Source organism: Emys orbicularis, chromosome 3 (assembly GCF_028017835.1).
Source record: "Emys orbicularis isolate rEmyOrb1 chromosome 3, rEmyOrb1.hap1, whole genome shotgun sequence".
NCBI classification, from domain to species: Eukaryota; Metazoa; Chordata; order Testudines; family Emydidae; genus Emys; species Emys orbicularis.
Genome location: NC_088685.1, coordinates 158,307,823 through 158,330,788, shown reverse-complemented (window position 1 = coordinate 158,330,788; position 22,966 = coordinate 158,307,823). Strand labels below are relative to the sequence as shown.

The following is a 22,966-nucleotide window of genomic DNA, read 5'->3' as shown; positions in this document are numbered from 1 at the left end:
AGCTGCTATTAAACACCCAACATTTAGCCATAGCTGCCACAGTTACTTTCTGTACTATATATAGAGGGGACGCCTGCTATCTGAGATAGCGTCTATGTAGTGTAATGGCTTGCAAATGCTGAAACTTTGTTTCTTTAAAATTTAAAAAGTAGAGCAGCTATTTGTGAATGTAAATATTAGAGATGGGAGCCTAATTGTTGTCTATGGAAGCTTCAGCATCTCTGAAAATCAGGACATTTTTTTTAGGTGCCTAAATAGGGACTTAGGATTCTAAATTTAGGTGCCCATTTTTGAAGATCTAGGCCTATGCTTTAATTCTTAATTAATAGGGTAACAAACTTTCATGTTTATAGCACCTTTCATCCAGCAAGGCCAAAAATAAAGCACTTTATAAAATTCACAAACTTTAGAGGTTCTCTAAAGCAGGGGTCTCAAACTCAAATGACCATGAGGGCCACATGAGGACTAGTACATTGGCCCGAGGGCCGCATTACTGACACCTTTCCTTCCCCCCCCCCCCCGCTGCCCTCGGCCCCGCCCCCACTTCACCCCTTCCATGAGGCCCCGCCTCTTCCCACCCCTTCCCTGCCCCCATTCCAACCCCTTCCCTGAAATCCCCACCCCAACTCTGCCCCCTCCCTGCCCCCAGGGGGTGTAGGAGGGGTGTGGTGGGGGCTCAGGGCAGGGAGTTGGGGTGTGGGGTACAGCAAGGGGTCAGGGTGCAGGGTGCGGCAGGGGGCTCAGGGCAGGGGGTTGGGGTGCAAGAGGGGTGCAGGTTGCGGCAGGGGGATCAGGGCAGGGGGTTGGGGTGCAAGAGGAGTGCGGGGTGTGGCAGGGGGCTCATGGCAGGGGGTTGGGGTGCAGGGTGCAGCAGGGGGCTCAGGGCAGGGGGTCGGGGCACAGGTCAGGGTGCAGGAGGGGTGCAGGGTACGGCAGGGGGTCGGGGTGCAGGAGGGGTGCGGCACGGGGCTCAGGGCAGTGGGTTGGGATGCAGGAAGGGTGAGGGGTGAGGCAGGGGGTCGGGGTGTGGTGTGCGGCGGGGGCTCAGGGCAGGGGGTTCGGCTGAAGGAGGGGTTCGGGGGGCAGGATCTGGCCCGGCGCGTACTGGGGCCAGTTTGTTAGTGTGCTTTGATCTACTCCCAAAGATCAAAGTGCCCTAATGAACTGCTAGTGTTTGTCAGCACATCCACACGACAGGCTAGTGTGGTGTAGATTCATATCCCAGGTTTCTGTGAACTAAATGTTTTTGTGTAGAAAAGCCTTTAAATTCATTACACTCAATTGAATTAAAACTGGGTTTCAGGGATTCTCATGATTTGCTAAGGCCCCTCTACAGTGAGAATTAGTTCTTGTTTGAAAGGTGCAAACGTGGTTTCATGTTTAGCCATAGCTTTCTGGAAAGGTGCTAACATGGCTTCAAATACCCAGTGTAGTTAAGGCAGCATCCAAATGCTTATGAAGTGCTATAGAACTGTTGAAGGCTGTTCAGATACAACTAGCTTATAGTGGGTAGACATGCTTGTTACGACAGATGAGGCATTAGCTGCATTCAGGTGATGCTTTGATGGTATGAGAGGTAATTTCTCACATTTTATCAGTGCTTGACAAAGGATGCCTTACACCCTGGCTAATTAAAAATGGATTATACCATGAGAACTGGAGGTACTAAAGTGCTTTAATGAATAATTGGGGGAATTTAAAAATCCTCCTGTGTTTTTTCCTTAGTTTGCAGCAATTCATTTAACAATTGCATCTCTGTGACAGGCACAGAAGAAGATTTGATACTTACAAAAGGAAAAGGAACAAGGAATGAAAGAAAAGGAACATTTGAGGCTTGCAGCTTTGGGGAAAAAAATCATGAACAAATATTTTTGAGGATATGTTTTTAGCTAAGCCTTTCTCCTTCAGATAATTTAATCTGTTCCACAGATTTCTTTTTATCCAGCTCCCATATCCCCCATCCCCCATTCTTAAGAAATGGCTGGGTGACGATATCTCTGGCGCTGCTCTTGCTTAAGGTTCTCCTGCTGAAGGCTTTGGCTATCACCACGCCAGTGCATTTTGGTGAGAGTCTGTGATTCTTTAATCATGCCTGTTACCTTCTGAGGTTATCACCAAAGTTTGAACTTGTGAAGGAGCTCGCATCCCTGAGGTCATCCCATGGAGTTTTAATGCTAGGCCTACTTCCTATGGGGATGGGTGAAGTGGTCCACAGTCCAGTCAATGTCTGGCTAATTTGTACCAGGATTTATGGGAACTTTGTCTACAGTGGAAAAATGAAACACACACCCACACACACCCACACCCACACCCACACACACACACACACGCACACACACACACCCACACCCACACACACACCCCAACAAAAACCATGGCAGTGAGTCTCCGAGCCCAGGGTCTACAGACTTGGGCGCATGGGGCTCATGCTATGGCACTAAAAATAGCTTGTAAATGTTCTGGCTGAGGCTGAATCTTGGCGTTTGAATACCAGGCTGGCAGAGGGGTGGTTTCAGAGCCCAGGCTTCAGCCTGAGCCAGCACATCTACACAGCTATTTTTAGCATCATATAACAAAACCCCATGAGCCTGTAGTCCTGGGCTCTAAGACTCTCTGCCACAGATTTGTGTTGCTGTTTTTTGCAGGGTAGGACATACTCCAAGTGTGTTGACACCAACAATAATAATGTAACAAACTGTATGCCAGGTTTGTGTACCTTACCACAGCTCCAGTATCTTTGTTTAATAGGTATGCAACAAAGAAAGGAGTTTGGCCCAATATCGCCACAATTTTATACAAACAGTTTAATTTGTCTGTATTTATTCAGGCTTTCATTATTCATATGAGTCAGACTTGATGGATGATATTCAATTCACTAAAATTCTATTAGCTCAAGCTATGAATTATAGAGGTGACTTTAAGATTAAGTGATTTGTGGGGAATGACAGCGTAAAAGCTATTAAAAATAGACTATTATAGATTAAATTGCTACAAAAGGAAAAAAAAGACAGACATTTTAAATGCTTGGGAAGAGACACGACAGCTGAGTCTCCCTTACACCGAAGCCAATTAACAATGCTATAGTAATATAAATTGTATGTAAATATAGCTTACTTTCTCCTTAAGGTTCCTTTACACTGTCAGAGTGATCTAAATTGGCCTTAGTGTAAATGAAAATCTTCCCACTAGGCGGAGTGGTGTGTGTATGTATAGGTCTACTGATGAGTTCAAGTTCACTTTATTAAAAGATGTATTCTATTGTAGGACCCATATTTGGCATCTGATCTTTTGAATTTGTTAAAAGGCCACTTCACCTTGAATGGTCCCTGGAAATGTGTGTTAACTACTTATGCTAACTAGTCTTTTCCTCCTTGTATTTAGCTGTAACACTAAGGGCTTGTCTACACTTACATTTTATAGCACTGTAACTTGCTGGCTCAGGGGTGTGAAAGTTTGAGCGCTTTAAAGTGCTGGTGTGGACAGGCTCTTTGAAGTTTCTAGTGTAGACATAGCCTGAGTACATTTCCCAGACCTGAAGAGCAGTTTTGTATAAGCTTGAAAGCCTCTCGCTCATATCCTCAAAAAGTGTCCCAATAAAGGATATTACCTCACCCATCTTGTCCCTCTCATATTCTGGGACCAACATCGCTATAACAACACTGCATACGGTAATCTTCCCCGTCTAAAGAGGGTTGCTGAAGTACTCAGTGGCATGTCCCCTCTAAAGTGATCCATCAGAAAGACATGGTATCCTGGCGAGGGATAGAGAAAATGGTCCAAATGGGAGTGCAGCAATGCTTCTACTAATTCTTATATGTAATGCCTAGATACTTAGGTGGATGGGCAAATCAGAAGCAGATTGATTACATATCAAATTTCAAGTAAAAGAGACAGAGTTTGGAAGGACAGGCAAGTTCTTCGAGTGCTTGCTCATATCAATTCCAGTTAAGTGTGGGGGCGTGCCGCGTGCACGGATGTTGGAAACTTTTCCCTAGCAGCTACCCGTCAGGCCGGCTGTGCAGCCCCCTAGAGTGGCGCCGATATGGCGCTCTATATACGACCCTGCCGGCCCAACCCCCCTTCAGTTCCTTCTTACTGCCAGTGACGCTTGTTGGAACAGTGGTCTCTTGCTCACAAGTGCTCCACTAATCTCTAGCTCTTCTACTTATCTTTGTATACAGTTACCCATTGTTAGTTAATTCTCTTTAGTTGTTAAGTATAGTCTTTAGCAGTTGGGGGGGGGGGGAGTGCCCCGCAGGGCTCCAGGGCATGCCGTCCCAGGGCCCCCATCTCTCCGGGAAGCCTCGCGCTCCTGGACTCCCCGCACCTGCAGGTGCAGGAGGTCACGCTGCCCTCTACACTGGACACTTTTGAAGCCGCTAGGGGGCTCATCGAAATGACAGCGCCCAAGTCCCCGGTCTCAAGGCCTCCACTACCTCATGGCCTGGTACCATCAAGAGGCAAACCGGCAATGTTCGGGCCATCTGCCCCCGGACCAGCGTCTCCGCGCCTCTCTGAGTCCAGCACCGCACCAACTTGCAGCACTGGTCTCACAGCCCTGATCCTTGGAGCTGTTCCCGCTCGAGGTGGTCGTCGGCTGATAGGTTGTGGTCCCGCTTGAGGTCTAGGTCCTGCTCTGAGACCTCGTGGCACCACTCACATCGACCTAGGACTGCACTCCCCAGTCCTCGTTCGATGGGCCGACACCACTCCACACAGTGGCACCTCACCATGGCACCGCACCTCACCGTGGCACCGCTCTCCATCGCGGCACCGGTCCCCGACACTGCACCGGTCACGATTGCATTCTCGGCACTGCTCCCCATCGAAGCGAATCCCGACTTCTTGATGCCGGTTGATCTCCCGGTACCGTTCCCCGCAACGGCACTGCCGGTCACCATCCAGATCCCGTCACTCTTTGAGGCACCCTTTCTGCCTGTCGGAGGATGCGGAGGCCTCCCTGGCACAATCACGCACCACCCCTCCTTGGCCGCCCCACTCCCGGTCACCCTCCCTCAGGTCGGGTAGGGCATCGGAAGTACCCCGATTGGGTCTGGGAAGTCTCAGACAGGATGCTTCAGCGCCCCACTGGCAGCCCCAGTAGCAGTTCTGGACCCCTTGGGCGTACCACCAGGCCCAGGGCTCCCCTCCTGGAATCCCTCTGCCATCACGTTCGGGGTCCCGTCTCCCCAAGGCAATCCTCAGCCGCCCTCCTCCGGACCCTGCACAAACTTTGGACTCAGCCCCACCCCCGGTGGTGGCTACACCCGGTGCTCAGGAGGAACCGGCAGATCAGGAGGCGGTCACGGATCCGGCCCTGCCAGTCACTTCCTCCTCATTGTCCCCTGATGAGGCGGTGGCGGGTGCGTCCACATCTGGCCCACCACCCATGGACTACAGGGCCCCAACGGGTGGCCCTGAACATGAACCTCCAGATGGAGGAGGTGGTCGAGGAAGAGGACCCTATGATGGACATTCTCACAGCAGAAGGGGTCTCTAGGGTAGCCTTGCCAGTCATAAAAAACATCCAATCAAACGCCAAAACTATTTGGCAAACTCTGGCCTCCATCTCCCATCCCCCCTATGGCCAAAGGAGCCGAAAGAAAGTACTTTGTCCCCACTAAGGGGTATGAATATCTCTTTACCCATTTCCCCCTTCCCCCCCGTGCTACCTGGTGCTGGAAGCGGTGAATATGAGAGAGAGGTAGGGTCAGCAGGGGCCAGCTCCTAAATCAAGAGATGCAAAACTCCTGGATCTCTTTTTGGGAGAAAGGTTTATTCTATGGGTGGCCTCTCCCTTCGGATTGCTAACCAGATTGCGATCTTTAGCAGATACAGTTACAACTCGTGGTCTGCAGTTCAGAAGTTCAAAGAGCTTCTTCCATCTGAGTCACGGACAGAGCTGGGAGCCATTGCCGAGGAGGGCCGACTAGTGGCCTGGACTTCTCTCCAGGGTTCCCTAGATACTGCGGATGCGGCAGCGCGTACACTGGCATCCGATATCACCATGCAGTGCAATGCCTGGCTCCCATCCTCGGGTCTCCCGCCGGAGGTTCAGCAAACGATCCAGGACCTCCTGTTCGACGGTCAGGGTCTCTTTGCTGAACAAACCAACTCCAGACTGCATAGCCTGAAAGACTCACGTATCACCATTAAGTCTCTCGGCATGCATACTCCAGCGACAGAGAGAGCCATTCAAACCCCAGCCCTCCCAGCAGCGGTCTTTCCCGGCTAGACCCAGGCAGGACTTCTCCTGCAGGAGGAGCAGACACACTCCGCGTAGGCCATCGTGCCCTCCTCCTGGGCAGGGCCAGGGACAGTCCAAGCCCCCTCTGGGCCCTAGCGCCCCTTTTGAAGATGCGCACGAGGACAGATTACGAGTCCACAACCTGGCCAGCTATCCTCCCTTTCTGAACTGTCTATCCTACTTCTACCATGCATGGTCCCTTATTACATCGGACCAGTGGGTGCTCTGCATGGTAGAGGCGGGCTATTCTATCCACTTCTGCTTTTTCCCACCCTCCCACACCCCTTGCCCATCCCTCTTCAGGGACCCCTCTCACGAGCAACTCCTTATCCAGGAGGTCCAGTCCCTCCTCGCTCTAGGAGCTGTGGAGCAGGTGCCTCAAGAGCTCAGAGGCAAGGGTTTCTACTCACACTACTTCCTCATCCCCAAGGCAAAAGGGGGCCTATGGTTTGTCCTAGATCTCGGGGAACTCAACAAGTACATCATCAGCTTGAAGTTCCGCATGGTCTCCTTGAACACGATCATTCCCTCTCTGGATCCGGGAGACTGGTACGCCATCCTCGATATGAAGGATGCTTATTTTCACGTTTCAATCACCCCGTCTCACAGATGGTTTCTCCGCTTCGTGGTGAACAAGATGCATTATCAGTTCACGGCCCTCCCATTCGGCCTGTGCATGGCTCCTCGCGTCTTCACCAAATGCATGGCGATCGTGGCAGCTTTTCTTCATCACCATCACATGCATGTCTACCTGTATCTGGATGACTGGCTCATCCGAGGCCAGTCTCGCCAACAGGTAGAATCACAGGTGCAAATGGTCAGATACATGTTCGAGCACTTGGGCATCATTCTCAATGTCAACAAATCTGTTCTCAGCCCAACCCAAACAATAGAGTTTATTGGGGCAGTCCTGGATGCGAATCAAGCAAGAGCGTTCCTCCCTGAGGCCCAACGTCTAGCTCTCGCACGAATAATCACTGGCCTTTGCAGCTTTCCCACCACCATGGTGAGGCAGTGTCTCAAGCTGCTGGGCCACATGGCGTCCTGCACTTATGTGGTGCAGCATGCCAGGTTGAGGCTCAATCATGGCTCGCGTCTGTGTCCCACCCAGGCCGCAACAGTTTGGACATGGGGTATACCCTCGATTCCCTACGTTGGTGGCTGGACCCCCACATGGTGGGCACCGGGGTTCTGTTCCACCCTCCCAAGCCCGCTCTGACCCTGGTAAAGGATGCGTCCGGGCTGGGCTGGGGAGCACATCTCGGGAACCTGACGACTCAGGGCCTATGGCAAGTAGAGGACCTGGCTCTGCATATCAACATCAAAGAGCTCAGGGCTATCCGCCTTGCGTGCCAAGAGTTCCTGTCCCGCTTGCAGGGCCATTGTGTAGCGATGCTGATGGACAATACCATGGTCATGTTTTATATAAACAAGCAAGGCGGAGCCCGGTCGTCTCTTCTCTGTCAGGAAGCCCTCCTACTATGAACAGGAGTACTTGTGGCACCTTAGAGACTAACAAATTTATTTGAGCATAAGCTTTCGTGGGCTACAGCCCACTTCATCGGATGCATAGAATGGAACATATAATAAGTGTGTGTGTGTATATATGTGTGTATGTATATGTATATATGTGTATATATATATATGTATGTATGTATATGTATATATGTGTATATATAGAGAGAGAGGTCATCTTAATTAATTAGCTTCTTAGAGCTGGTATGGCGCTGTCTCTCTCTCTCTCTCTCATTGTGTGTGTGTGTGTGTGTGTGTACACACACACACACACACACACACACACACACACACACACACACACACAAAATGAGAGAGAGAGAGAGCCATACCAGCTCTAAGAGGCTAATTAATTAAGATGACCTATTATCAGCAGGAAAAATACTACGTGATAATCAAGATGGTCAATTACAGACCGTTGACAAGAGGTTAAGGATAGTTATCATAAGGAAATAGATTCAAGTAGTGTAATGACTCAGCCATTCCCAGTCTCTATTCAAGCCAGTGTTAATGGTATCTAATTTGCAAATCAATTCAAGCTCAGCAGTTTCTCATTGGAGTCTGTTTGTTTTTGAAGCCTTTTTGTTGCCAAATTGCTACCTTCAGGTCTGTTACTGAGTGGCCAGAGAGGTTGAAGTGTTCTCCTACTGGTTTTTGAGTGTTATGATTCCTGATGTCAGATTTGTGTCCATTTATTCCTACTATGGGAATTCTGCCTAGCCCACTCCATCCTTCTCCAAACTTCATACCTGCCAGGCGTTCAGAACGTACTGGCGGACAGCTTGAGCAGACGGTTCCTTACACACAAATGGTCGATTCGTCCGGACATTATCCACTCCATCTTCTGCAGTTGGGGGTTTCCCCGAATCGATCTGTTCGCCACGCGGGCCAACAGGAAGTGCCCAACCTTCTGCTCCTTCCCGGGGCACAGCCCGGGCTCGATTGCAGATGCCTTCCTGATCCCATGGTCCGGTCAACTATATTATATGCCTTCCCGCCATTTCCACTCATCCGCAAGGTGCTTCTCAAGGTCCACAGGGACAAGGCAGATGTCGTACTGGTGGCCCTAGCTTGGCCTCGCCAGTGCTGGTACCCCACCCTCTTGGACCTGCTGATCTAGTCCCCGATGCGTCTACCTTTCACTCCTGACCTCATATTGCAGAATCACGGTCATCTCCTCCACCCGGACCTTCAGTCACTCCACCTCATGGCTGGGAGGATCCGTGGTTGAACCAAGCAGATCTTGCCCGTTCGGACCCGGTGAGGTAGGTGCTCCTGGAAAACCGCAAGCCTTCTACCAGGACCACTTACAAAGCAAAATGGAAAAGGTTTTATATCTGGTGTGCCCAACGGCAGGTGCTCCCCCTCCAGGCTTCAATCCCAGACTGTCTGGTGCACTTGAAAGACCAGCGCCTGGCATTCGGTTCTCTTAAGGTCCACCTTGCGGCTATTTCGGCGTTTCACACAGGGGTTTCTGAGCACTCAGTGTTTGCACACCCCATCGTGGGAGGTTTCCTAAAAGGACTGGAAAAAAACAATCCCCCAATGAAGCCCCCTGTCCCGGCCTGGGACCTTAATTTAGTCCTTTCTTGTCTCATGGGTCCTCCTTTTGAGCAATTAGCTTCCTGCTCCCTCTGCTACCTCTCCTGGAAGGTTGCCTTCTTAGTGGCCATCACCTCGGCATGATGCGTTTCTGGCTACGGGCCCTCACTTGTGAGGCCCCGTATACCATTTTTCATAAGGACAAGGTGCAGCTTAGGCCTCACCCAGGCTTCCTGCCAATAGTCATGTCCTGCTTCCATGTCAGCCAGGATATTTTCCTGCCAGTTTTTATCCAAAACCGCACGCCAGCCTTCGTGAGCACCAGCTGCATTCGCTGGACATTAGAAAAGCACTCGCTTTCTACATAGACCGAATGAAGCTGTTCAACAAAACAACCCAGTTGTTCGTCACTCTAGCGGAGTGGATGAAAGGTTTGCCGGTCTCTTCCCAGCGGATATCCTCCTGGATTACGGCATGTATTCGCGCTTGTTATGACTTGGTGAAGATCCCTCTGCCTGTTGTTACAGCTCAATCCACGAGGGCTCAGGCCTCATCAACAGCCTTCCTTGCACATGTACCCCGCCAGGAAATCTGCAGGGCTGCCACGTGGTCTTCAGTGCACACCTTCACATCACACTATGCCATCGTCCACCAATCGAGGGACAATGCAGCCTTCGGCAGGGCGATACTTCAGTCTGCGATACCTTAACTCCGACCCCACCTCTGATGTAAGGCTTGGGAGTCACCTAACTGGAACTGATTATGAGCAAGCACTCGAAGAATAAAAAACAGTTACTCACCCTTTTGTAACTGTTGTTCTTAGAGATGTGTTGCTCATATCTATTCCATTCCCCCACACCTTCCCCTTCTTCTGCCAGAGTTGCCGGCAAGAAGGAACTGAAGGGAGGTCGGGCCGGCAGGGTCGTATATAGAGCGCCATATTGGCGCCACTCCAGGGGGCTCCACAGCTGGCCCGACGGGTAGCTGCTAGGGAAAAGTTTCTGACATCCCTGCATGCCCACACACCTAACTGGAATAGATATGAGCAACACATCTCTAAGAACAACAGTTACAAGAGGGTGAGTAACTGTTTTTTCTCTGTCAAGAATCTTAGTGCTATGTTCAAAAGAATGTATTCTATAACAACTTGGTGCTCTGTATCAATTCTCAGTCAATGTATACCTTCAAGTCAGCGGCACTGCTATGGGTACCCACATGGCTCCACAGTATGCCAACATTTTTATGGCTGACTTAGAACAACGCTTCCTCAGCTCTCGTCCCCTAATGCCCGTACTCTACACGCACTACATTGATGACATCTTCATCATCTGAACCCATGGAAAAGAAGTCCTTGAGGAATTCCACCATGATTTCAACAATTTCCACCATCAACCTCAGCCTGGACCAGTCCACACAAGAGATTCGCTTCCTGGACACTACAGTGCTAATAAATGATGGTCACATAAACACCACCCTATACCGGAAACCTACTGACCACTATACTTACCTACATGCCTCCAGCTTTCATCCAGACCACATCACATGATCCATTGTCTACAGCCAAGGTACAACCGCAGTTGCTCCAATCCCTCAGACAAACACCTACGAGATCTCTATCAAGTGTTCTTAAAACTACAATACCCAGCTGCTGAAGTGAAGAAACAGAATACCCAGAAGTCACCTACTCCAGGACAGGCCCAATAAAGAAAGTAACAGAACGCCACTAGCCGTCACCTTCAGCCCCCAACTAAAACCTCTCCAGTGCATCATCAAGGATCTACAACCTATCCTGAAGGCTGATCCCTCACTCTCACAGATCTAGGGAGACAGACCAGACCTCGCTTACAGACAGCCCCCCAACCTGAAGCAAATACTCACCAGCAACCACACAACAAAAACACTAACCCAGGAACCTATCCTTGCAACAAAGCCGTGTGTGTGTGTGTATGTATAATCTTCCTACTATATTTTCGACTGCATGCATCTGATGAAGTGGGCTTTAGCCCATGAAAGCTTATGCCCAAATAAATTTGTTAGTTTCGAAGGTGCCGCAAGTACTCCTCGTTCTTTTGCTGATACAGACTAACATGGCTACCACTTTGAAATCTGTCACCAATTCTCAGTCAGTGACTTATCAAATTTGTTCAGCATAACAAGTCAAAACAAGATTATTTTTTTTTCTAACTGCCAGCATGGTGAACTCATGCTGTTGTTGGAAAATCAAGTTGTTTTTTTCTGTTTCACACATCATCATTGCCCATGATAAAGAACTTAAAATGTGAACTTGACAATTTTATTAGTGCTGCATGAGGCAAAACAGCACTCAGCTCACTCATCCACACCTATGCTGAGATTGAAAGGCTGAAAGTGCTAAAAAATCCTCTCCCTCCCCCCCCCCTTTTTTTTTAAATGTGGTCAGAATGTTAAGATGACCCCCCAGAAGATGCACAGGGATCAGATAAGGGCAGTAGCAAAGTTCCACAGGTTCTTTCACAATGGATTTTTTTTTATTTCTGGCGATAGCTGCAGCAAACAATAGACAAAACTCAGAAGCTGTCAGAAGTCATCCATAAATTCTGATGCTCATCTGAACTGTTTCCATATAATCAGGATTAAATTTGGGCTTAACTGTTCACAGCAAACAGTTTATTCATGGAATCTAATCTCTTTTGATGTCCACTACTTATCCTCAAGCAGTTGGAACTACCATAAACTTGTTCTTTCAAAATTATTTGACTGTTTTATACAAATATGTTTCAGACTGAGCTCTTCACTGAGTGTATTGGTGAAATATTTGATGGTGTGAATTTACAGTTCTGTTTTGACTGCAAACACAGGTCACATGGTATTTTCCCAGCAGGTTCAGGTTTCCAGTGTGCAAATGCTTGTGATTACAAATTACAATTTTACCTCAATTTTCTATCCCACTATTCACTTAAAAATTATTGTTCCGGTGAACATTCCTGCCAGTAAATGTGCATGCTAGAATAGTCACAGAAAGAGACGACAAAAAGGGAAGCGAATCTGCAGTGAACGTGAATTTGTCCCTAATGATTTTTTTGAAGTATTTTCCCAGCACTAATCAGAGATGCTCAGTTGTGCCAAATCAGACTGAAAATCTCAGGAGAAAAGGCTTCATGTGAGGCTCATTAGTTTCTGCTTCTGAGCAGGCCAGAAATACATCAATCTTCATAGGGCTATTTCAACACTTACTTTTTTTTGATCATGCTCCCTACTGAGGCCAGGAAGTATGGAGGCTCATGAAATTGAAAAAACAACTAGCCAAACCTTTTATTTTTATTTTTAACCCTCAACATCTATTTGTTTCATGTTTGGATCAAGGGATGGGCAAAGTTTTGAGTCAAATGGTGGGTGCCATTAAAACCTCAGCATTCACCACTGTAGACAGAGACTGCATGTTCTGCAGACAGGTACTCTTCCTATCTTTAGAAAATGAAATCTTGTTGTATTTCAGTCACTGCAGAGCAGCAAATATTGAGTTTTCATGGGCACCTTCTGTATTTAGCCCATCCTTCATAGCCACACTTTAAAGAATGTGCAGTGGAAAAATACCTGCTTATTATTTTTACAACTTATATGGCCATTAAAATGCAATTTTACTCTGTAGAAATAGCACTGTGGGGCTCCTTGTTCATAGTGTCTCACTGTTTTTTCCATCTTAAATACGCTCACTTTGTAAATAAGATGGCAATTCTCCTTCCTTTCCCATCTGCCAGCTCCACATACTTTACCCTGGGCTCCCAACAGTCAAACTGGCTTTTTTCCTTTGCATAGATCAGGTCCAATTTTAGATGCACGCTAAGCACTCAGTTATACCTGTGCAATTCCATTGTCTTGTATTATGCCCTCAGTGACACCTGTATACATCCATGTAAGGCTAATGGAGATACACAGTTATCACACTGAAGGCATAATTTGAAGACAAGTATGCAACCCTGTTAACCGTTATTGGATTTGTGACCGTGTCATGGAGGGCATAATGTAAAGACTTTAGGTTGCACAGGAACAGGTGAGGGTCTAATATGGGCAGCAGAACCCCAGTTAGTGATTGTGGTTTGCAAGATGGAAAGAGCCCAGGATTAGCTTGTGGAGCTGACAGGTAAGACTTAATTTTTTTGGGGGGGGCTTATCTGCAAAATGAGCAAACGGGACCTGGAAATGAATGAGGCACAATTAATTTGAAACCCCGTGGTGCTACTACTACTTCAGAAAAAGGAATGAGGCATACTTGTGGAACCTTGGAGACTAACACATTTATTTGCGCATAGGCTTTCGTGGGCTAAAACCCACTTCATCGAATGTATGCAGTGGAAAATACAGTAGGAAGATAGATATATAGATATATATATACACAGAGAACATGAAAAAATGGGTGTTGCCATACCAACTATAACGAGACTAAGGTACTTCTTCAGAGTTACTTTTTTCAGTGTTGAAATCACACTTTAAGTAGTTTTGAAGAATGTGTTTGAATTTTCAGACGATTTTTTTTTTTAATTGCTGGAAGATGAACTATTTCTCTCCCCCTGTGGGACGTTCACTGATTTAATTCTGGTTGGAGGAAAAGCTGTTCAGTTTTACAGTGGTGGGAACATTTCTTTTTGAAATTCTGTTTTCTTGGAAGCCATGTCCTAATATCAAATCCAGCTACATCCCCAGGTGGCCTCCTATGGTTTTTTGTCTCTTGTCTTGTAAATTGCTACTTTGGAGTGGGCAGATGGGAAGACTCATTTGTATGAGGTGGAACAGTATGCAGGTCATATGTGACTCTGTTGCAGCCACCAGGTTTTGAAACAGGGATAGCGGAGGGCTTGTCCCTTAATCCAGTGATACTCAGACCTCAGTGGTTCAGGAGCCAATTTAGTGATCAGCATTACCCAAAAGAGCCACAGTAGTGGGAATTAATTTTCATTTACTATAGTGCTATATATTCATATTGAAACAGTATGACAGGGAAATATTTAGTTATATATAAAATAAATATCTGAGTATCTGACCAAATATTATTTTATCAACTACAATTGGTTAATAACATACTAAAAGCATCCTGATTGGTTTAATAACTTAGATTGGTTGATAATTAAATCACACAGCATTTTAATATCCATGTGCTGCAAAGAGCCGCAGGAGACGCCTTAAAGAGCCACTTGTGGCATGGGAGTCTCAGTCTGAGTATCACTGCCTTAACCCATTAACGTGTGCTTGGCTTAGGAAGGATTTGTCCTTTTGGGGCTTGCGTTTATCACTTCTGTGGCCAGACTGCTTGGTGAATAGTCATCTAAAGTGTCTCAAGGTGCCTCATGTTAATAACTATGGGTCACCCTTGCAATAAGTAATAGTAGTATCAGTTGGACTACTCAGAGTACATAGTATCAGAGGGGTAGCCCTGTTAGTCTGGGTCTGTAAAAAGCAACAGAGAGTCCTGTGGCACCTTTAAGACTAACAGATGTGTTGGAGCATAAGCTTTCGTGGATGAATGCCCACTTCGTCGGATGCATCCGACGAAGTGGGCATTCACCCACGAAAGCTTATGCTCCAACACATCTGTTAGTCTTAAAGGTGCCACAGGACTCTGAGTACATACTATTCAATGAGAGTAAAGGTGGCAGGACTGAGTCCTTAATTTCTAACCCAGTGGTTCTGAACCTTTTTACCATTGTGGGCCGCATATGTGGCCCACAAAGTATTATATGGGCCGAATCCAATACTACCTGTATGGCCCTGAGGATGTCACATAGGCCACAGCTCTGTGCTGATTGGGTCGCAAGCGGCCCACGGGCCACAGGTTGAGAACCACTACCCCATGTGTAAAACAGAGGCAATGCTCCTGTGAACCTGCCTTATTAGCTCATGCTGGTTCTGCTGGCTCATTAATGTCACCCTAGATATAAGGGGGGAAATGGTGTGGATCTGAGGCACAGAGGAACCTATGCTCTGGACTGAGCAGTCCTGAGGGAGCAACCCGAGAAGATCCTAAGATGTATGTTGTTGCCTTTGGGGAAAAACTTAACAATAAATACCAGGAAGGGGGTAAGCTTTTAGACTAAATGCAATGAGTGTATCATGTTTTAGAGCAGGCTGGGAAAGACACTTGTTTATACCACCGTTAGGTATTTCCTAGTGTGTGGTGATGGTGTTAATCTGACACTGACCTCCAGCACAGTGTCATCTGTTATAATCTGTTGACCTTATTATGTCAATCTTTGAGACATGCTGGGAATCAGCCTCGCTACTTTTTTTGTTTGCTCCCTAGTATGTTTGTCTCATCAGTCCTAAGGTTATCTAAATCATGACTCTACAGCCAGAAGGCATACAGCTAATATCCTCCTTGAAAATGCATTTGAGTAACGCTGCATATATTTTACAGATTTTATTTCCATTCTGTAATATTCTAACTGCCTTCTTCGTTGATATACAACCTCTAGATACGGTCCTGTAGTAATGGGAAAAATACTATATTTTTTTCCTGGCCTTCCTCTCCTTGTTCTCTAATTCTCCTTCCCCTTGAAATATGATCCACTTTGTTCTTTCTATTTCTGATACATGCGCTTATTATGCATCTTGATCCATTTAGGTATTTGCCATTACTGCTTATTACTTAACCCAGGCTAATTTCACTTCCCTGGAGTTCTCTCATTGTTTGTGCCTAGCTCATTTGCAGTATTAATGAGAGACTGTCAAGCTCGAAGTAATATATTTGAAAAATGAAAATTTTCAGTTTCAATAATTTACTATATTATTTTAGTAAGTGAAAGCACATTAAAAAGTTTATTTTGATTTTTTTTTTTAAAAAAAAAGGCAAGATGCTATAAAAATACAATTACTTTTATTTCCACTATCTCTGTTTACTTTTTTATATTTCTTTCAGTGTACTATGAAAATAAACTGGTCAGTTTCACTTTGATTTTTGTGCACTAGGACCTTGATTGCATGTCTGGATCTCCAATGCTGTCGTGGCCAGGTGTGGGGTGGCAGCTGTTTTTCATTTTCTTTCCCCCTGCTGACAGTCGCTCCTTTGCTGTGGTTGTCTCTCTTCCATAACTCTTCCCTCTGGCCAGCTCACAATATTAATGTCCACCCCTTCTGAAGTAACAGCCCAATGCAAAACAGTTCAATGTCTTCACAAGAGAGTCTTTGGCCCCAATTCCAGGTCTCTGGTCCTCACACATTTGCCTCAGGGCTTTCTAATGTCCTTGTCCACTTCTTTGGACTCCCGTCGGTGGCTGGCAGGGAAACCTGGGCCCTCCCACTACACTGGGTTCCAGCCTAGGGACCCTATAACCAGCAGCCAAGGTCTTCACTGTCCCACTCCTTGTTGCTGTTTCCCTGAGCTTCTTCCTACCCAGCTCTTGTCAGGCTCTCTTCCCTGTAATTTCTCTGGGATGACCCTTCTTTCAGGGCTAGGAGCCAAGAGCTTATTCTTCCTCTCCTCCCGCTAGCTTTTCTTCCTCCACACCTCTCTGTTCTCATAGTGACTGCAGACTCCTTTCCTGCAGCCCCTTTCTTCTTCTTCTTTCTTTGTTTTTTTTTGGCATAGCTGATTCGCTTTCTGAGTCTAGGACCGCCATGTACTGTACTTTTTCATGATTTAGTCTCTCACCTTTCCTGGTGTTCTTAAAGAGCCTTTTGTTGGGGTTGGGGCTCATTTTCCTTGTATTTTTGATACATATTATAAAGAAATTTCTGTTATTTTAAGGCCTCTGAGTTTTCTATAGAAACATCTCCTTTCACGCGTACAGCCTTTATAATATCAAAGGATATGATCTATCATTTCCTGGACCTTATGTGTTGCTCATAATCCATTTTTGTGCATGTTAATTAGATAAGAGAATATAAGAACAGCCCTACTGGGTCAGACCAAAGGCCCATCTAGCCCCGTATCCTGTCTTCAGACAGTAGCCAGTGCCAGGTGCCCCAAAGGGAATGAACAGAACAGGTAATCATCAAGTGATCCCATCCCCTGTCACTCATTCCCAGCTTCTGACAAACAGAGGGTAGGGACACCATTCCTGCCCATCCTGGCGAATAACCATTGATGGACCTATCCTCCATGAATTTATCTAGTTCTTTTTTGAACCCTGTTATGGTCTTGGCCTTCACAACATCTCTTGGCAAGGAGTTCCATAGGTTAACTGTGTGTTGTGTGAAGAAATACTTCCTTTTATTTGTTTTAAACCGGCTGCCTATTTATTTCATTTGGTGACCCCTAGTTCTTGTGTTATGAGAAATTAATTAGAAATAAATTACTATTTAATCCACAATGCCCTGTTAGAATTCTAACTAGCCACTTCACTCTTGTTTTCAGGACCTTTTGATTATATTAATTTTATCAACTGTAGGGCATATTTCTTGGAATTTTTTCCCCTTTGTCTCATTTGCCCACAGTTCTTGCCATTCCTTCCTTAGTTCATTTTTGATTAGGTGTTTAAATTCCAGTTTACTTAGGAGGATTCTTAGGTCAACGTATTCATATTAATTACCTATTTGTTCACTAATTTGTTGCCTGCTATCTCTACGTGCACTGGGATCCATGCCATCACTATGGTTATATCTAATTGTGCAAATTTAGTTGTTTGCAGCAATACTTCATTAAGAATATCATTTCTGCTGTTAGACTTACCACTGTAAATTGCCCACAGCCCTGATAAGGAGTCTGTCGGGATGGTCATGGAAGTTGGCCACACAGCTAAAGCCCAATTTAGTGCTAGCATAAGCCCTATTAGCTCATCTGTAAAGAACAAAAGAAAATAAGAATAGCTATATTGGGTCTTCCAACAGGAGCTGGTGCCAGATGCTTTGGAGGGAATGAACAGAACAGGGAAATTTATTGTATGATCCATCCCCTATTTTCTGGTCCCAGCTTCTGGCAGTCAGATGCTTAGTGACATCGAGAGCATGGTGTTGCATCTGTGACCATCTTGGCTAATAGCCATTGATGGACCTATCCTCCATGAGTTTATCTAATTCTCTTCTGAACCCACGTATATTTTTGGCCTTCACAACATCCCCTTGCAATGAGTTCTACAGGTTGACTGTGTATTATGTGAAGAAATACTTCTTTGTTTGTTTTAAACGTGCTGCCTGTTGTTTTTATTGAGTGACCCCTGGTTCCTGTGTTATGGGTAAATAACCCTTCCTTATTTACGCTCTCCACACCATTCATGATTTTAGAGACATCTATCATATTGCCCCACAGTCATCTCTTTTTAATCTCTCTCCATATAGAAGGTGTTCCATACCCCTAATCATTTTTGTTGCCTTTCTCTGCATCTTTTCCAATTCTAATTTTTTTTTTTATTGGGGGGGAGCAGAACTGTGCATAGTATTCAAGGTGTGCGCATACTATAGCTTTATATAATGGTGTTTTGATATTTATTGTCTTATTATCTATTCCTTTCCTAATGGTTCCTAACTTTGTTAGCTTTTTTTGACTGCTGCTGCACATTGAGCAGATGTTTTCAAAGAACTATCCACGATGAATCCAACATCTTTCTCAAGTGGTAACAGCTTATTTAGATCCCATCATTTTGTGTATATATAGTTGGGATTATATTTTCCAATGTGCATTACTTTACATTTATCAACATTAAATTTCATCTGCCATTTTGTTGCCCAGTCACCAAGTTCTTTGAGAGCCTTTTGTAAGTCTTCAGTCAGCTGTGGACTTAGCGGATGATACAAAATTACTCAAGATAGTTAACTTTGCCACCTCCCTGCTTACCCCTTTTTCCAGATCATTTATGAATATGTTGAACAGCACTTGTCCCATTCTTTGGTGGGACCCCACCATTTACCTCTTTCCACTGTGAAAACTGATAGTTTATTCCTACTCTTTGTTTCCTATCTTTTTAACCAGTTGCTGATCCCATGATTGATTACTTTGCTTAAGAGCCTTTGATGTGGGACCATGACAAAGGCTTTCTGAAAGTCAATATTCATTATGTCCCCTGGATCACCTGTGCCCACATGCTTGTTGACAACCTCCAAGAATTCTAATAGTTTCATTAGGCATAATTTCCCTTTACAAAAGCTGTGTTGACTTGGCCCCAATATGTTGTGTTCATCTAGGTGTCTGATAATTCTGTTCTTTACTGAAGTTGGGTTTACTGGTCTGTAATTGGCAGAATCACCTCTGGAGCAGTGTTTTTTAAATCGACATCACATTATCTGTCCTCCAGTCATCTGGTACAGAGTCTGATTTAACTGATAAGTTACTGTTAGTAGTTTTGCTATTTCATATTTGAGTTCTTTCAGAACTCTTGCCACACATGGTCAGGACTGAGGTACATTGGCAGGATGGCTGCCTATATGGACCAGTGGATAAGGCACTCAAGTTGGTAACCAGACGTCCTGCATTCTATTCCCATCTCTGCTACTGACTCAAGTCACTTTTTCTCTATAGGCCTCAGTTTCCCTCTTTTTTGTAAAATGGTGATATTGACCCATCTTTCTAAATAATTTTGAGATCTATGGTTTAGAAGTAGTATAAGAAGAGGGTGGAGGAAGCTGGCACTGCTGCTTCCCATCATCTAACTTTTGTGTGGTTCAATAGATAATTTCTACTTCCAGAGATGTAAATTCAGCACTAACAATTCACATCTTTAGGGTATTTTTTTTTAATTGTCAGGAAAATTACATAAGTGACCGGTTAGGTTAATCTGAAAGTGCATTTTTGACCTGATTTTTGCAGTCTCTGTGCACCGAAATATCCCATTGAGTGCAATATGGGTGAAACTTTAAACTTAAGTGCTGGCTGGTGCAGCCAAGCTGTTAGTCTGATGGACTGGTACAATTGCTTGAAAATGCTGAGAATCACTTTTGTGGACTGTATTCTAAATATGATTGGTCCTTTATGAAAGATTATGGTATTGTACTAGGGATACATTGTATTTGCTATATTTTTCATCAAAATTCTGTCATCTTTTTCCAATCTGTGCTACAGAGTTCTCCCTGAATTGTTACATCTGATGAGTTCTGCAGGCTGTGATCCAATATCCTGACTTTATTTGCAATTTGATAACAGCATGATAACTTCCCGCCAGTAAATGCACAGAGAGGATGGAAATAAAACAATACGAATTGTTGAATAAATCTAGAAGAATATTGGAATCCAAAATAGAAATATGCATTTAGGAAGGCTGGATGGCTCAGTCTATTGGTAATAAAATCCAGAGCCTTTCACTTCTAAATTGTAAGTATGGTAGCAGGCCAGGCCAATAGTGAATGGAAATCATTACTGTCTGGTGGCTGTTCAGTAGCCTATGTAAAAGAGCTGCCACTCAGTCTAGTGGCTAGTGGACATGCCGCACATAAAATATTAGGCATTCAAGTACAATGTGGTTGGACTTGGTATGTTCCTATTTTACAGGTGGAGCCGAAGAGAAATGAGGCACAGAGAGGTTAAAGGCCCAATCCAACTCCTGCTGAAGTTAATGGGGAGCTTTTCTGCTGACTTCACTGGAAGATAGATCAGTTAGTAAGGCTGTGTGTACACCTCAACTGCTACAACTGGTCAGCCACAGCAGTGCAGCTGTGACACATAGTGTTTTTCCATCAGTGTAGTTAATCCACCACTCCTGAGAGGTGGTAGCTAGGATGATGGAAGAATTCCTCCATCGACCTTGCTTCATCTATCTCGGTAGTTATGTCAATCTAACTATGGTGCTCAGGGTGCAAAATTTTTCACAGCCCTGAATGATGTAGCTTGGTCAATCTAATTTTTAATGTAAACCAGACCTAAGGTCTTGATCCAAAGCCCATGGGAGTCTTTTCATAGACTTCAATTGACTTTGAATCAGGCCCTAAGTAACCTGTTTGTGGCAGAATTGGGATGATAACATAGGTCTTTCCATGCCTAGTTTTGTGTCTTTATCATCCCATAAGCTACCACAACAGCTGGCACTATGATACTCTTCTTAGCAGCCTCAAAAAAGAGGTAAAAAATCTAACATGCAAAGAGAGAACAGTTAGTTTGCATCACAAGGTGCAACTGCCACAACAAAGCTGAATTACATTACGGGTGTTTCAAAGCACTCGGCTGCTGTCATTACAGTACCTGTTCTGTGGACAAATAGTGCATTTAAACCTCCATGTCTGCCACTTGGTATGTTGCATAAGTGCTCAAGGGCCTGATCCGACTGCTGTTGAAGTCAATGGAGTCCTTCATTTGATTTCACCAGGATTTGGACTGAGTCCTAAACATGCCTAAAATTTGTATACAGCAGTTTGTAGGAGCCTTATCCTGCAAACCATTAACTCAGGCAAATGGTTCCACTGACCTCAGTGGGTCAGCTCATGTGAGTACTCATGCAGGGCCAGGCTTTAGATTTACAGTGCTACCCATTTCTATGGAATCTCAAGCAATATCACATCATCCCTCACCAGTGCACAGAGCATCACTTACTTTTTACAATGCCTCATAATATCATAGTCCACAATAGCTGCTTCCTTTCTCTTCTTACATCCTGACTGAATTGTGAAAAGACAGAGGTGAATGGCTATGAATATTGAAAATCAAGGTCTGCAGCTTTGGTTTCTTCACACGGCGTTGAGGCAATGCATGTGAAGAGTAAATGTGTCCACTCCTGAAACTTCATTCTTATGATTTAAAAAAAAAAAAAATTCCGTACGGCTAAAAAGAAAACGGTGCTAAATGAACCCATTCTTTTGTTATAGGTCATTGTGCCTTCCTGGGTTTCACTATCCATTTCTTCTTACTATAATTTTAAGACTACAATCTTGTCATTTGCTTGGCTGATAGGCTCTAAATTGGCTCTTGGTATATATTCAGCAAGCTTTTTGCTTAATATTGGCTTGTCTATTCCAGTAATTTTTTTACACCCTGAATGAAATTGGCTGCTGAAATGATGAAATCTGTACTGGTTGCATGGGTGTTCTTAGTTTTGCTTGATCATTTCCTAGTAGATGGTGGTAAATTTGTTTCTTGATCCTGTTGGGTAAGAGCCTAGGATACTGAGTCATTCATCCTTATGTTAGTCACAAGTAGAGATTTACATTGTTAATCTTATTTGATATATAATTGCTTGAATCCTGTATTTAGAGCAGATTTCCTTAGTTGATTGGGTGGATAAACAAATAAGGATGGGATTTTTTTCAAAAGCCCCTGAGTGATTTAGGAATTTAAGTGCCATTGAAAATCCATTAGACTTCCACTCCTAAATCACTTAGAACTTCTGAAAATCTCACATTATGCTACTAGTTGGGGTTCAGTTCCTCAAACAGATCAGTATAATTAATGCCAGTCAATATGGTTTTATGGAAAGTAGGTCTTTCAATCAAACTTGATATCACTTTTTGTTTATGAATTTGGACTTCTGAAAGGCATTTGGCCTAATTCAACAAACCATTCTGGGGTGTGTGTGTATATATATTATTAGCACTATACAAAATCAGTGTAGCCCATATTAAAAAGCTGGGAACTGATAAATGTCAAAAAGTAATTGTCCACGGGCAATAATCATCCTGTAGGGGTGTTTCTAGTGGGGTTCCACAGAGATCTGTTCTCAGCCTAATTCTATTCAATATTTCTATCAATGATCTGGCCTGGAAGAAAATATAAAACCATTGCTGGTAAAATTTGCAGATGACGCTCAAAAATTTGTTGAAATAACAATGGGGACT

The 22,966-nt window shown here is 44.9% G+C and overlaps 1 protein-coding gene across 1 annotated transcript in view; it reads left to right on the top strand.

Annotated features, from left to right (window-relative positions):
- Window positions 1–22,966, top strand: part of ALK (ALK receptor tyrosine kinase) — a 557,631-nt gene that overhangs the window by 67,768 nt on the left and 466,897 nt on the right. The window lies entirely within an intron of this gene.